The sequence below is a fragment of the Papio anubis genome, chromosome 12 (genome assembly GCF_008728515.1).
Source record: "Papio anubis isolate 15944 chromosome 12, Panubis1.0, whole genome shotgun sequence".
Taxonomy (NCBI): domain Eukaryota; kingdom Metazoa; phylum Chordata; class Mammalia; order Primates; family Cercopithecidae; genus Papio; species Papio anubis.
The window spans coordinates 97,205,765-97,222,202 of record NC_044987.1 but is presented as its reverse complement, the minus strand read 5'-3'; positions in this window follow the sequence as shown (position 1 = coordinate 97,222,202).

Here is a 16,438-nt window from a genome sequence, read left to right as displayed (position 1 = left end):
ATCAGAGTGGAAAAATACACTATTCTAATCAATTGTTATTAAAGATGTTAAACCTTTGTAAATTAACCAAAAACCCACACAATTTTGGAACATATTTTTAGGATCCCTCCATTGAGGGGCCCTGAATCTAAAATTTCACTCGCAGTATAGAAAATCTACCTATGAATAGTCGCGTATTATGAATAATTCAAAGCCTTTTTTTTCTGCAATAGGGCCTGAAACCAAACTTTCATACATTTCTCTTAATACTCTACTTTGCACATTAATTTTCTTTACTCTCCCTCCAAACAATACTGTTGCTCTTCAAAAGTGCTAACTACTTTCAAACCTCTGAAATCAAACCATGTTGTTTGCTTCAGCTGAACATTCTGTCCTGTTTTTCAAGGCCCTCCTCTTTACAATCTATTTTTTTAATTAATGGAGAAAATAATATTTTTATCCCTTGGACACAGAAAGCAAGCCCTTACCAAATTGTTCATTGTTATTTAGATCGGATTTATTAAATAAATTGTTGTGCATGTATTATTTAATCTCTCCCACACTGGTTTTGAGATTGATTTTTCTTTGAATTCCCCTTAAAGATTTAGGAGACAGTGAACAAGCTTTTAAACCAATGAACACAATAAATTCTCCATTCTACTTGATCAGTAATAAAAAATACCTTATGCCCTATAAATTCTGGTTTGAATACATTGTCTTTAACAATAACGAAAAAACCACCAGAAAAGTAAATTAATAAATATTATTTAGTCTATATCTTAAACAAATAGGCAACATATATTTTATTAATGTGCACCTTCTCCTAGTTGCCCAGAATTGAAAATAATTTCTTTTTATAATGAAATAGAAAGAAACATGTGTATCTTAGTGGAATTTCTAATGTATTTCACATAACTGTGTAATAACCATTATTCATATACAAAATTAAATGCAAACAGATGAGATAAGAAATTAACTTATGTGTCTTTCTAATGGTTTACAGAGCGTGGCATATTGGGGAGACCACATTTAGATTTTATTTCAATACTTTTCTGCACAATTTCCTCAGATCCCAAGAAAGTGATCCGCAGGGTGGAGAAGCAGATGGAAGGGAAAGACTGTGCCGTGGACCATAGTGGAGCGGTTTGACCACACAGCAGAATTGACTCTCCTGAGGGCCTTTTCTCCTAAACTTCATTTTCACTTGAAAGACAACAAATCCGAACAGTGACTTTAGTTTAGGACACCTTCCACTAAGATGCTGACATTCTATTAGCATTTTTATAGCTGCCCACTAGACGTTTGCATGAATGTGAAGTTAAAGGCTGTTGTAGTCGAATTTTCCCCCAGTAAATCAGACATAACACTTTGATCCAGTACCTTCAGTGTTTAACTGGGCCTATTTGAGATTGTAAAATTGCATTTTTACCTCTAGCTGAGAATCAGAATTGCATTGTTATTTTTTGTTTTTAGTTTGAAAGAAACCATTTCACAAGGGCACAGCACATTTTAAATGTGCTTTCTTTTAACAAAATAAAGGCAGCATACATTTTGGTAACCCCGTAGAGTAACACAGGTCCTGGAACACATCTTATTTTCCTTTATAATGAATGCTTAATTTCAAATGTGTGCGTTAAATGAAATGTGTCTTCCAAGCTGTGCAGCACAACTTAAAATACCTCCATTCCTTGTCTTTGCTCCTCACCGCTTCGATCTTTTGCTTCACGCCTGGTGGTCTGTAATAAGTGACTTACAGAGACATTTAAATAATAAAAATAAGAGAAAAGCCTCTGCCTTCTGGATTTGATTGCAAAAAGAGATAAGTACGTCTTTTCCCCAAAAGTAAGTGTAAAACATGACAAAATTCTCACAAACAATGATTTTAGGTCTTTGGAAAGCAGACAACGCATTGAAAAGCATTTATTTATTAAAAAATCTAACAATTTTTAGTTAGAACACTGGGATTCTATAGATTTCTTGTCTAGCATTCTTCCCAGTCCCCACCACTCAGCTCATTTGGCAAGAATGGCCTTTGCCAGGGCATTATATATATATACACACACACATATATATACACACACACACACACATATATATATAGCAATAATGACAGAAAGGATGAAGGAAGAATTGAAGGTGTTTATATTGGGATAAAGTTTTTTTATGGCATTTAAGTCAATATTAACATGAAGTAGACTATGATAAATTCAGAGGCATTTTTTAATTACTAGAAAAACCCATAAGAAAATATTTTTTAAATGTAATCTAAAACATGAAAATAAATAAAAAGAGTAAAATGGTAGATATAAATCTAGCTATATAAAGAATTACATTAAGTATAACTGGACTAGACACTTTAATAAAAATGTAGAAAAGAACAGAACTTATTTTTCCTATCTACCTGTACCTGTTGATTCACTATATTTAATAAAACTGTATCATATATTTCAAGATGCCCAGGAAAGAGGATCTGAAACGTTATCACCACAAAGAAATGATAAAAGTGTGAGGTGACAGACATGCTAAATACCCTAAATTGATTGTTATACAATATATGCATGTACTGAAACATCACACTGTAACCCATAAATAATATACAATTACGTGCCAATTATAAGCAAAAAGAATTCAGAAAATGTGCAGAAGATCATCAGACTGGGTGGAAGAGCAAGATTCAACTATAGGCTGACCATAAGGGACACATTATAGATTCAAAGGCTTGAGAAGGTAAAAAGCATCAGCATAAAAGAAAATACCATGTAAACAACAACCATACAAGACCATCAATGGTGATGTTAACTCAAATCTGTTGTTGAGCTTCGCTGGTGAATTTCTTCACCTCTTTCATTGGACTTTTCACTGTAAAAGCTCCATTTGGTCCTTTTAAAAATGTCTATCTTTTCATTAACACTTTCTGTTTGAAGAGTCATATCATCATACTTTAATTTTTAAACATGGTTTATTTTAGTTCTTCCAATATAATTATAAAAAGTGCTTTGAAATCTTTCTCTCGTAAGTCCTGCTTTGAAACTTGCTTAATGTGTGGATTTAATAAATCCCAGTTTCTTTTGTGGTAAAAGAGAGAAAATAGCTTTTTCTCACAGGGCTGCCATCAGAATTAAATGAGTCAACAAATGTAACATGTTTGGCATGTAATATCTCAATAAAATACTAATTATTGCTATTATTTCTTATCACTAACACCCACACACTTGCCACAGGTATTTGTCAATAACATTGCAAGTCATTCCTTATTACTCTTAAGAGTCTTTAAATTGTCAAGCGAAGTCTTAAGACGGGTGAAATAAACGGCAGTCCTGCTTCTTCTCACGCAACTTTCAACACGTGTGTTTGCCCCACTCCACTTACTGAAAAAGGCACACTGACAAAATTACTGTTCAAAAACCTTTTATACAAAGCATTGAAAAAGAGAAATTACAGAGTGGGAAGCCTGTTATTATCTCTACTAAGAAAGCCACTTGAAATTTCTCTAGCTGAAGGTTTATTGCCTTATGTCAGCTTTAAAAAAGTAGATGAAGAATTCTCATTTATTGGCAATATAACCCAATTAAGATATAACACTAATAATTAAAAAAGATGATTGTAATTTGAAAACTTTCCTGCCTGAATTACAAAGAACTTCCTGAAATGTGTCATTTCATTTCCAGTATGTAACTTAGTGAAAAAAGAATGCTTTTAAACCTTCAATGCTCTATATGAAATAGAAAGCATTAACAAATGAGAGAGATCTAGAGAAATAGATCACCAAAAGCAACTTCATGAGATAAGATAATGAGTTTTGATATTTCATTCAGGTGGTGTCTATTTACGAGAGACTCTAAAGAAAAGGGATGGTATCAAAGATTATGAAGGTCTTTCTTGAGGGTCATATGACTCTTGTATCTGAAAGAACATAAGAGGCCCTTTTTCATTTTCAAGAAGACATTCCACTTCCGAAAAGAATGGCACATTTTGATATTCTTCCATTCAAACCAAAACTGTAAGAGATGGTATGTTAAAGAAAAGGAAAAAATCAAGATGTGTCTTGCTTTTCATTTCTAATATGACCAATGCCATAATATCACAAGATCAATTCATCTGTCCACAAAATATGCAAAGGAGGCTGTTTTAGAGAAGGTTTTATGTTTATTTTCTTTTTCTTTGCTGTTTTTCTGTTTTTGTTTTATAAATACAACATTCAGTCCATAAATGAACCTTTTTTTTTCTCGAGACGGAGTTTCACTCTTGTTGCCCAGGCTGGAATGCAATAGCGCGATCTCGGATCACTGCAATCTCTGCCTCTCTAGGGTTCAAGCGATTCTCCTGACTCAGCCTCCTCGATAGCTGGGATTACAGGTACCTGTCACTACACCCAGCTAATTTAGTAGAGATGGGGTTTCACTGTGTTGGCCAGGCTGGTCTTGACCTCCTTACCTCCTGATCCACCCACCTTGGCTGCCCAAAGTGTTGGGATTACAGGCATGAGCCACTGTGTCTGGCTGAAACATTTTTAATATTGCACTTTAGAGATAAGGAGATAGTGCTGATAGGGAGGAAAAGGGGGTGAACAGGTGGGGCACAGAGGGTTTTTAAGGCAGTGAAACTATTTTGTATGATTCTATAATGGTAAATACATGTAATTTTACATTTATCAAATTCCACAGAATGCACAACATAAAGAGTGAAGCCTAGTGTAAACTTGGGGTGATAATAGTTTGTCAATGTAGGCTCAACATTCTGGTGGAGAATGTTAACAATGGGAGAGTCTGTGGATGTTTGGGGTAGGGGATATACGGGAACTCCCTATACTTACCTTTCAATTTTTCTGTAAAACTAAACCTTTTCTAAAAAATAAAATCTATTATAATAAAAAATATTAAATCTAAAAGTGAAGTCAAATTCCAATAAATTGTCGCTCAAAAATTCTCTACAAGCAGAAAAAAATTGGTATACAAACTAAGAAGATAACATAAAGAATAAAAGTTGACATAACAAAACTTGACAGAGGAAAACCTGTTTTAAAGAATTCACGTTATTCCAATTTATATCTACATTATTATTGACAACATTAAAACTATGTTAACAAGGATGAGGAACAAAAAATAAAAGACATGATATTAAATAATTGACACAGTTAAGTATACTGAACTTGAAATCTGAAGTGCTAGTTCTTTGCTATGAATATTCTACGTGTCTCTAGGCAAGTCTGTTTCCTTCTCTGGGATTCAGTTTTCTCATCTTCAAAATAAGGGAGTTGAAAGCTTTAACTAAATTAGTGCTTCTTCCAAGGTTTCACTGAAAGAGTAAATATCACAAGGCTCAGAGGGAGGTAGCCTGAAGCACTCATTGCAAGTCCAGATCTCCTGTTTTTTTCTTAGAAATTCCTGCCCTGGCATGTATATCATATCTCAATAAAACTCTTTTAAAAATATTTCTGGTAGTACCAATAAGAAGGTTGATTTTTACTCTGCCTTGCCATTTAAAGTAGGTTATTAAATGCTCAGTACCTTAGTTTCTCCATCAGTAAAATAGTGATAAGTAGTAGTACCTACCTCATGAGGTGATTTTATAATTCATAGTAAGCATTAAAAGCAATAGTCTTTTTAATAACAATAACAATTGTTATTATTACAATGTTAGGCTATCATTTCTCAGCTTTTTCTATGAATTGTCTTCTTTTATTCTGCTGTTGTCAAACTTCCTTCACAAAAGTGCTTACCACTCCTGTTTTCTCAAACAATATTTAATAAAATTCTAAAATTAATTTTTGATGAATATTATGTGCTTTTGGATTTCTTACATACAATACACACAAGTGATTTGGACACCATAATCATATTTTTGCTTCCAGAATAGCATTTTTGAGTTGGAAGTAAGGTTAAATTTACTTTTGAAATGAAAATATCAAAAATTTTTAAGTATCAGGAGAGAACAACCAACGTGATATTAAGGATATAGATGAAAATCAATTTGAATTCTAAAACCTGGTATTTCCTTACTTACATATCAATTTGCCAAAAATATTATGCTGTACTACAAAACATTAATTATCTAACTGTAAAGGTAAACTGAGGCTGGAGCCAAACCGGGAACGAAGACACAAGGCAAATGGCAGTGAGAATAGCTTTTATTAGGGCTTGCCGGCGAGGTTCGTGTGGGCCGAGGAAGTAGCGCTGAGGGAGGAGGGTAGGGGCTTCTTATAGCCTGAGAGGTCGGGAAGCTGGTTGTGCAAACAGGGCCTGGGGGGTCTTGAAACTACTAGGGGAGGAGTTGAGTAAGGGTCACGAGGAAGGGGTCTTTGGAAACTGTCAACTGAAACTACTGTTTACGAACTTGTGGAATGCAGGTGAGCTGCAGATCATGGAGGAGTGTGACTGCCCAGCTGGAACCTCTGATGTATGTAAGTCTGAGGGTGTGTTTAAAGAGGGAGGGAAGTCTCGAAACAAAGGGCCTGCTCGAACAAAAGGCCTGCTACGCTGAGTGGCGCCGCCATTTCGGTCCGGGTCCCTGCCTAACACTAACATTAATTTTCTAAGTTTCTAAAATATGTATATCTAACAAATTGAATAACAAAAACATATTTACTATGTACTAATAGGATTATTATATATAGTATTGAAATGATAGAAACAGTAACAAGTTATATAACCATTTTGAATACTACTTTTGCTCTAACTAAGAAATAAATTGCTGCCAGGCACAGTGGTTCATGACAGTAATCCCAGTGCTTTGGCTTGAGGCCAGGAGTTCGAGACCAGCCTGGCCAACATGATGAAACCCAGTCTCTACTAAAAATACAAAAAAATTAGCCAGGCCTGGTGGTGTGTGCCTGTAATCGCCAGCTACTTAGGAGGCTGAGGCACGAGAATTGTTTGAACCTGGGAGGCAGAGATTGCAGAGAGCCAAGATCTGCTACTGTACTCCTGCCTGGGTGAAAGAACGAGACTCTGTCTCAGAAAAGAAACAAACAAAAGAAATTTAAAAAATAAAAGAAAATACCTGGCTTGGTATCATATTTCAGGCAAATGGGAAACGTATATAATTATCTACATATTTAAAATCTTTATTTTTAATGAGTCTGTTATCATCATATACTATCCCTATCAATCTCTACTACTCAATTTTATCTGAGGACTTCCACTTAAGTTTAAGTTGGAATATCAGGAAAATATAATATAGTGAAGTCTCAGAGTGTTGCGGGAAGTCAGGACCCCGAACGGAGGGACCGGCTGAAGCCGTGGCAGAACATAAATTGTGAAGATTTCATGGACATTTATTAGTTACCCAAATTAATACTTTTATAATTTCTTACGCCTGTCTTTACTGCAATCTCTAAACACAAACTGTGAAGATTTCATGGACACTTATCAATTCCCCAGTCAATACCCTTGTAATGTCCTATTCCTGTCTTTACTTTAATCTCTTAATCCCATCATCTTCTTTGTAAACTGAGGAGGATGAATGTTGCCTCAGGACCCTGTGATGATTGTGTCAACTGCACAAACTGTAGAGCATGTGCGTTTGAACAATATGAAATCTGGGCATCTTAAAAAAAAAGAAAAACAGGATAACACCGATGTTCAGGGAAGAAGAGAGGTAACTTTGAACTGACCGCTGGTGAGCCTGACGAAACAGAGCTATATTTCTCCTCTTTCAAAAACAAATAGGAGAAATATCGCTGAATTCTTTTTCTCAGCAAGAACATCCCTGAGAAAGAGAATGCGCCCTGACGATATGCTTATAGACCGCCCCTTTAAGGCGTGCGGCCTTTTAAGGTCAAAGCTGAAGGGCTGAAATAAGCCCTGGTCTCCTGTAGTGCTCCCAGGCTTATTAGGAGGAGGAAAATTCCCACCCAATAAATTTTGGTCAGACAGGTTGTCTGCTCTCAAACCCTGTTTCCTGATAAGATGTTATCAATGACAATGTGTGCCCAAACTTCATTAGCAATTTTAATTTCACCCCATCCGGTGGTCCTGTGATCTCGGTCCTATGATCTTGCCCTGCCTCCATTTGCCTTGTGATATTTTATTACCTTGCGAGGTATGTGATCTCTGTGACCCACACCCTATTCGTGCACTCCCTCCCCTTTTGAAAATCGCTAATAAAAACTTGCTGGTTTTACAGCTTGGGGAACATCATGGATCCTGCCGACATGTGATGTCTCCCCGGGACACCCAGCTTTAAATTTCTCTCTTGTACTCTTTCCCTTTATTTCTCAAACCAGCCGAGACACCTAGGAAATAGAAAAGAACCCACGTTAAACATCGGGAGCAGGTTCTCCCGATATCAGAGATAGAAAACAAGACAGATACGACTTATGATATCCCAGGTTTAAGGGCTAGGAGAGTTTCCAGGCCACAGTGTGTGGTGGGAGAATTCAGGCAAAACCAGGCGATCTCCAAAAGTTAAAAACATGGAGCTGGGAGACTGGATACCCAAGTTAGCTACCAGTGATGGTTTTTAGAGCATAGTACAAAAGGGGAGAAATAAGCTCAGGACAAGAACACTGGATGTGCGCAAAGAAATTATCTTGGTTTTCCAGAAGATCACCACACAACCATTATACACATGAGAGAAAACCATCTATAAAAGCTTACATAGGGCCCAGCTAAACCTAGCAGGCATATAAAAACCAAGAAAATAGGAAGAAATCCAGTCCATAGATATAGACCTGGAAATGGCATATGATATAATTAATAGATGAAGATGGTGAACGAGTTCTTCTAACAATCTTTACCTGCACAAGGTTGTAAATGTGAACATGTTAAACAGAGACACATAGAATATAAAGCAAACACTAATCAAAAATCTAAAGAAAAAATTATTACTATAATTTAAAAAACAAAAAAGTTATTAACAATATATTAGATAATGGCATGGAAAATATTAGTGAACTTGAAGACATAACAATAGTAATTAACCAAAATTAAACATAGGAAAAAAACAGACAGTGAAAACTGAAAAAGATCAGTGATCTGTGGGAAATGCATGTGGCCTAATGTTATGTCATTGTAGTCCTCTGTGTAGAGGAAGAAATAATGGCAGAAAAGCATCCAAATTCAGTAAATCTATACATGCACAAATAGTTTACTATAACTGAAAAGTAGCACCAAAAACACCAACCACGATATGCATAAAGGAAGTAACACCAAAGCCTATTATAGTCAAATGGCTAAAAAAAACAGTGATAAAGAATCTTTAAAAGTAAACAAAGAAAAAAAAGGTGCATTATGTACCATGAATGAAGGTAATTTTTAACAGCAGAGCTCTTCTCAGAAACAGTGCAAGCTAGAAGACAGTGAAACAATATCTTTAAGAGAGTGAAAGAAAAAAGAAACCTAGACTTCCTTACAGAATTAAAATAAAGTAAAAGTTGTTAATGAAATACAAAAACTCAAATAACTTATCACATTCAGATCCTGTTTTACAAGAAACATTAACAGGATCCTTCAGTCTGTAAGAAAATAATGTAAATGGAAATGTGGATCTACACTGGTAAATATGTGGGGAAAATATTCAAGACAATTTGACTTACTTTCTAAACTTCTTGAAAAGATAATTCTACTCCTTAATGTGTGCTTTGCATAGTGACTTCCTTTATAAGGATACAGTATGTGTGTGTTGGGAATAGTAGAAGTATAGAGAGAAACGTACAGTGGAGAAACCTGACAAACACTGCTTCAGCCTAGCAATCAAGTTCAACAATTACAGTCATAAGTCACGTTGATTATGACGGAAACGGCATTTTATATTTTTTGCCTTCTTCTCTATAACCAGTAGCCCTAGTATAGTCACGGAAAAAAATCAGACAATTTTAATAAAGAGTGAACCTACAATATAGCTGTTGAGTACTCCTCAGAACCGTCAAGGTTATCAAAAACAAGAAAGCCTGACAGGCTACTACAGCCATTTATAAACATTATGAGGAAATAGAGTGTGGTACCCTGGATGGGATTCCAGCACACACAGAAAAGGCCATCCAGTAAAAACTAAAAATATGTAAATATTGACCTTAGTTAATGATAATGTGCCAATATTGGTTCCTTAATTGTAATAAACCTACCATATTAATTCAATATATTAATAATAAGGAAAGTTGTATGCATGGGTTTTAGAGATGTATGAGAATTCTCTTTGCTATCTGCTCATTTTTTCTTTAAATTTTAAACCATTATAAAAATAAAGCCTTTAAATAAAAATGTAATGAACTGTTTAATGCAAAAACAATAACCAATAACGTGAGCTTTATATGTCAACGTAAAATGTAAACAATAGAATGCAAATCAAGAAGTAAAACATGCAAGTATAATATCATAAGGTTTTATATTTATAGGTAAAGTGGCTTAATATTTCTTGAAAGTAAACTGAGAAAATTTAAAGTTATACTCAATAATACATAAAGTAACCACTATAAAAATTGTAAAGAAGTATAGGTAATAATTTAACAAAATAGAGAAAATTAAATCATAAAATTTACTGAAATTCAAAGGAAAGCAGAAAAATAAGAAAAGAAAACTAGAAAACAAATAGTAATATGGGAATTTAAAACAAAAAAGTGTTAATAATCACATCAAATGTAAATGCTCTTAACACCCCAGTTAAAACTTAAAGATTATTAGAGTATATAAAAAAGGAAAACTCAACTATATGGAGCCTAAAAAAGCAATAAAAATGACACATATTGCTTAAACGCAAAAAGATGAAAAATATGCCATTTCAAACTAGTCAGAGAGAACTGGGACAGCAATAATAATATCAGACAAAGCCAATTTCTAAGCAAAGAATATTACCAAGATAAAGAGTGTCATTTTGTAGACACAAAGGGTTTAATTCATAAAAAGTATATTGTAATTATAAACTTGTATGCACCTAATAACAGAGGATCAAAATAAATGTATCAGAAATTGCTAGAATGTTAAGGACAATTTCATGTCTCCTATTACACAGATACTTTATATCCCTTTTGCAAAAACTAATAAGGAAGAAAATTGAAACGCAATGAGGGGATGTAGAAGACACAAACACTACTGTCCATCCTGATCTGATTGATATTTATAGAACACTCCACCCAACACCAGCAGAATGAGCATTCTTTTCAGTTGTATACAGCATATTCCCCAACAACAGCAGAATGTGCATTCTTTTCAAATGTATACAGAATATCACCCAACCTTGACTGCATTCTGGGCTGTTAAACAAGTCCTACCAAATTTAAAAGGACTCAAAATGTATAAAGCATGGAATTAAACAGTGGAATTAAATTATAAATTCAACAGTAATATAATATCTGGGAAAACCCAAATATAAAAGCTAAACAATACAATGACTCATGAATTGCAGGAGAAATAAAAATGAAATTTATGATATTTTTCTGTATTTTTAACTAAAAGAAAATGAAAACAGTCTCACAATTTGTAGGGGTTTGTTAATGCAGTACTAAAGGAAAAAATTATAGCACTTAATACCTGTAATAAAAAAAGATATAAGGCCTCAAGTTAATGACCGTACGTTCAATTTTAATGAACTAGAAAACAAATGTAAAGGAAAACCAAAGTAAGCAGAAGAAAGGATACAATACAAATAAGAGTAAATATCCACAAAATAACAAACAGCTATAGGATAAAACTTTTTGGAAATGATTGACACTTTCATAATATGAATGGTGGTGATTATTTTGAGGATGTTTACATATGCCAAAAATTATTTAATTATTTACTTAACATCTGTTCATTTTTTCTTATGTTGATTTTGCATCAGTACGTCTCTAAAATGACCATGACATTATTTGTTTAAAGCCCTTTTTACTTAATATCTTAGTATCTAGTTTACTCCATAATTCCATGGCTTTACACCATCTAATGATTCTATGGAGAAGATTGAAAATAAATTTAATTATTGCTGATTTTAGATATTTTTTTACTCTGAACATTTTAGTATGTTAGAAAATATTCTATGAGTATCTCACAATTCTGCACACACTGTACGTTCTCTTTTTCAGACTCTTTTTAAAAGCCTATATAGACTGAACAGTCTTGGAACACAGATATAGGTGCCTCCCTATGGAGCAAAAAACAAGCATGTTTACTGCCCATCACAAGAAACAGAAGTTTTCATTGATCACAGGTTTTCCCTCTAATGCAATGCACCATATGTAGGCACCATCCTGTTGAAAGAGGTGAGGGACAAAAAGAAATAAAACAATATGTCAATTTTATGTCCCCTTTGTCTAACCCAGCAGTGTCATGTCTATTTCCAGCCTCCATGAAAAATGTCAACATGGTAACATGTTAGCTTGTAAGTAAAGTAAAATCTCAGACTCTTCACTGTTTTTATTAACTGACAGATAAAATTGTATGTATTTACCACATACAGCACATTACTTTGAAACATACATAAAATGTGGAATAACCAAATCTTGCAAATTAGCATATGCACTACCTCACATAAGTTATCATTTTGTGAGAAGACTTAATATCTACTCTCTTAGCATTATTCAAGAATACAATATATTGCAAACTATTATCGTCATGTTGAACAATAGATCTCATGAACTTATCTCTCCCATCTGACTGAAATTTTATATCCTTTGACTAACATCCTCTTAATCTCCCTCAAACACCCAGTCCCTGGTGACTACCATTCTACTTTCTGCTTTTATGAGATCAACTATTTTTGATTCCATATAAGAGTGGTATTATGTGGTATTTGTCTTTCTGTATCTGGCATATTTCATTTAACATAACATCCTCCAGTTTCATCTATATTTTCTCATATGACAGGATATTCTTTATTTTTATGGCTGAATAGTATTCCATTTTGTATACATACCACATTTTTTATCCATTGATGGACATGTGAGATGTTTTTCTTTTATCAGATAAGTTAGATACACTATTTTCCTCTCTGCTTCTTGCCAAAATGATGTTGATAATATGCAGGTACCCCAGCTCTTAGTGGTTTACACCCATCGTTTATAATTTGGGTTTTGTGAGGATACCCTCTCACCTGGGGTCTTTGTGCATTCCTGCTGTTATAATGAACTACTGTAGACTAGGTGGCTTTTAAGCAACATAAATTTATTTTGCATAGCTCTGGAGGTTGGGAAGTCCAAAATCAAGGTATGGACAGATTCTATGTGTAGTGAGGACTCCCATCCTGATTTATACTCAGTGGTGTTTTTACTATAATCTCACATGATGGAAACTGAGGGAGCTCTCTGGGGCCTCTTCTATAAGGGCACTATACCCCTTCATGTGGACTTTACCCTCATGACCTAATCACCTCCCAAAAGTCCCACCTACAATCTCACATTGGGGGTAAGGCTTCAATATATGAATTTCGGAGAAACAAAAACATTCAGACCATAGAATCTAATTTTTTTATAAATGTGTGTGTATTTGTGTGTTTCTTTATATGTGTGCTTTGCTACCTAGGTAATCTGTATGATTTGCAAAGAAATTGATATGGGAAAATTTCCTTATGAGGTATTTGAAGTACAAAGTCAGAAATAGGAAATGAGGAACAGGGAAGATAGATACCTTTCTTGAAGTCTAATTTATATGGGCTGTGGAACCAGAACTGTTTTCTATTTGAGAGAACTCCAAGGAAGTACTTTTCTGTGTGGGGGGTGGTGAGGGAAGAAGTATTAGTTTCTCCATAAAAATGAAGAGACATTCAGAGTCTTGACTTTATAGAAGAATTTGCTAATGTCATTCTGAGAGTGCCTATTATAATAGCACACCATATTTGAAAGCAGGGGAGATTAGGAACGAAATGAAAGCATGGAACATACAGTGTGATGTTTAGATAAGCATTCTTTCATGATTTGCTTGAATTCAGTTGTCCCACAGTATATGCAGGGAATTTTTTTCCAGGACTCCCGTGTTTGCCAAAATCTGCACATTTAGGGCCTTTCTCCTAAAAGAAACAACCCACGTTTTAAGTGGAAAAAGATGTGAAGACTTTTAAGTGGTAAAAGATTCAGAAGACTTTAGAGAAGTTTGGGCAAGACAGGTAAGTGCTTCAGTTTACGTGGGTGGGGAGAGATGGCAAAAAGCGCACAAATTTGAAAGTTGTCATGAGGTAAAACTAACAGAACTCAGTGGGTGGGATATTGGGGAAAGGGAAAGGAAATCTTTGGAAAGAGTGAACTCCAATGGGTTGAGTCTAATTATCTGCAAGTCCTGCAGGCAACCCTACAGAATCCACATATATGAAAATTGACCCTCTGTGTACACAGATTGTATTATATGAACACCGGATACCACATTTGGCTGAAAAAAAAAAAACACCCTACATTTAAATGGACCCAAGCAGTTCAAACCTGTGTTGTTCAAGGGTCAACTGTAATGAAATAACTTATGATGACTAAGGTCAATGAATCTATAAGGCATTATGGATTTCTTCCTGAATTTTGAAACACAAGCCTAAACCAGAATTAAATTTTACAATGACATAAAAATTCTTTTAAAATGGATTTATTTAGTCTAGCAGAAACTGCTCATTTAGATTATGGTTTTATTGAGCCATCACTCAATAGCATGTAAGCTACATAAAGGAATTAAAAATACTATTAGTAAACATCATATGTTATTTAGAGCTTAATATTTCCTCAAACCAAGGTTTGTTTTAGAGCTTAGATATATAAAGCCCCTCTCTAAAGATTAACTGTTTTTTCCACAACAAAGAAAGGCTTTATGTATTAAAAGAGTGATTGTTGAAGATTATCGTTTCCCACATACCTTATGGGAAAGACAGCTGTGTGGCTATCATTTCTTGGCTTGGATCGAAGTTTGTGTGTGTATATGATTGTCTTCTTGTTGTTGTCAGTATTGTTGTTTCTTCGTCTCTTCTTTGGTTCTAAAATGAACAGAAAATACACTCATGTGCCAATGCTTTTTGTCCATAACAGATTTATTGGTGTCCATTTATCATCGCATTGCAACTCTGGGCTGGTAGCACAAGATAAATGGAGCTATTCAGTCTTTTTCTTTTCCTTTGTTGCTTGTCAGCTTCTCAGAGTGGAAGGAATGATGGTGGCAAAATTAAGCAATGGAAACACAATATAGAAAGTCCTTCCAGGTGAAGTTCAAGTAGCAATAACTTTATCATCAGGGACTTTTTCCCACATTCTGTTCTAAGGGAACTTGAAATCCAAGTCAAGTAGCTAACTGTAAATCTAGACAGCACAACAGGGCTGGATGAACCTTGGATGCTTGTGCCACAGATTAGAATAAATCTAAGGTGTTTTCTGTTTGTTTTTACTCTCCTGAAGTGACTGGAATATGCAAAATTGAGAATTTTTTTCTTCATAAGAAGAGTTTCTACCCTTAATAACTTATGTGCCTAACATTATATTGAATATTTGGAACATTATACAAAACATTAAAAAAAAATGATTATACTAAGATGTCCCCTATTGGTTTTAGAAATGCTAGATGCCCATGGAAAATAAGTCTTTGGAAACTGTAAACTCTGATGAGTTCAGTCTAGTTATCCGTAGCTGAAAAAATTTTAGTGACTTCAGTTATTGCCAGTGTTAAGAAAAACAGACACTGAAAGTAGATGTACATTAAATGCTTCTCAAATTTGAGATAATCAGATCACAAAATCAGTTAATGTGATCATAAATATGGATTTACATAAGAGGAAATTAAGTTCCTTACATTATATGTTAATTTTTCATTTTATCTATAATAGCCCTGTATCTAAAATTTTTCCTATCTCCCTCCAAAAATTCATTAGAAAATGAAAATGTTAGGAAAATTTTTTCAGATGAGTAGCTTCATATAAATATCATAAAGACTGAAACTGTTATTGGAAAATTATGGATTATATATTTATACACACACACACACACACACGTTTCCTTTCTTCCTTTGTCGTGCCCAGTTTTATTTATGAGATATACTAAGACTATGATATCTTTCTGATAAGATTTAAATATAGGCCGCCTTGCTCCATTGAAAACAATTTTATGATCTCTTATACCAGGAATCAACCTAAAAATTACTTCCTTAACAATCATAAAGTGAGTTTTTCTTTTATATTTATGTGTTAGATAACAAGCGGCACCAGCCTATATAAGCATCCCATCATTTTAAAGCATAAATGAGTACCAAAAAAAACTGTGCAGGTAAATAAAATTAAAATGTTTTTAGATCAATTGAGTGCCTTCTCAACAATTACACTGGGTACATATGATGTCTTAGGAACTCTTCTAAGTGGTAGGAATATAGAGTAAACATAAGAGGAAAAAAATTCATGGCCTCATGAAGCTTAGTTTTAAAAAATATTATTTCTAGTACGTAAGTTAGTCGTATAGATTAAATTAGATGTTGCTATGTAATAGCAATAACTTTGTATTTCTGATACTATCTGATGCATATATTGCTAATACAGATGGGTTATAATTTATTGAGTTATTCAGTTATTGAACTTATATGTATGTTAGCAACAT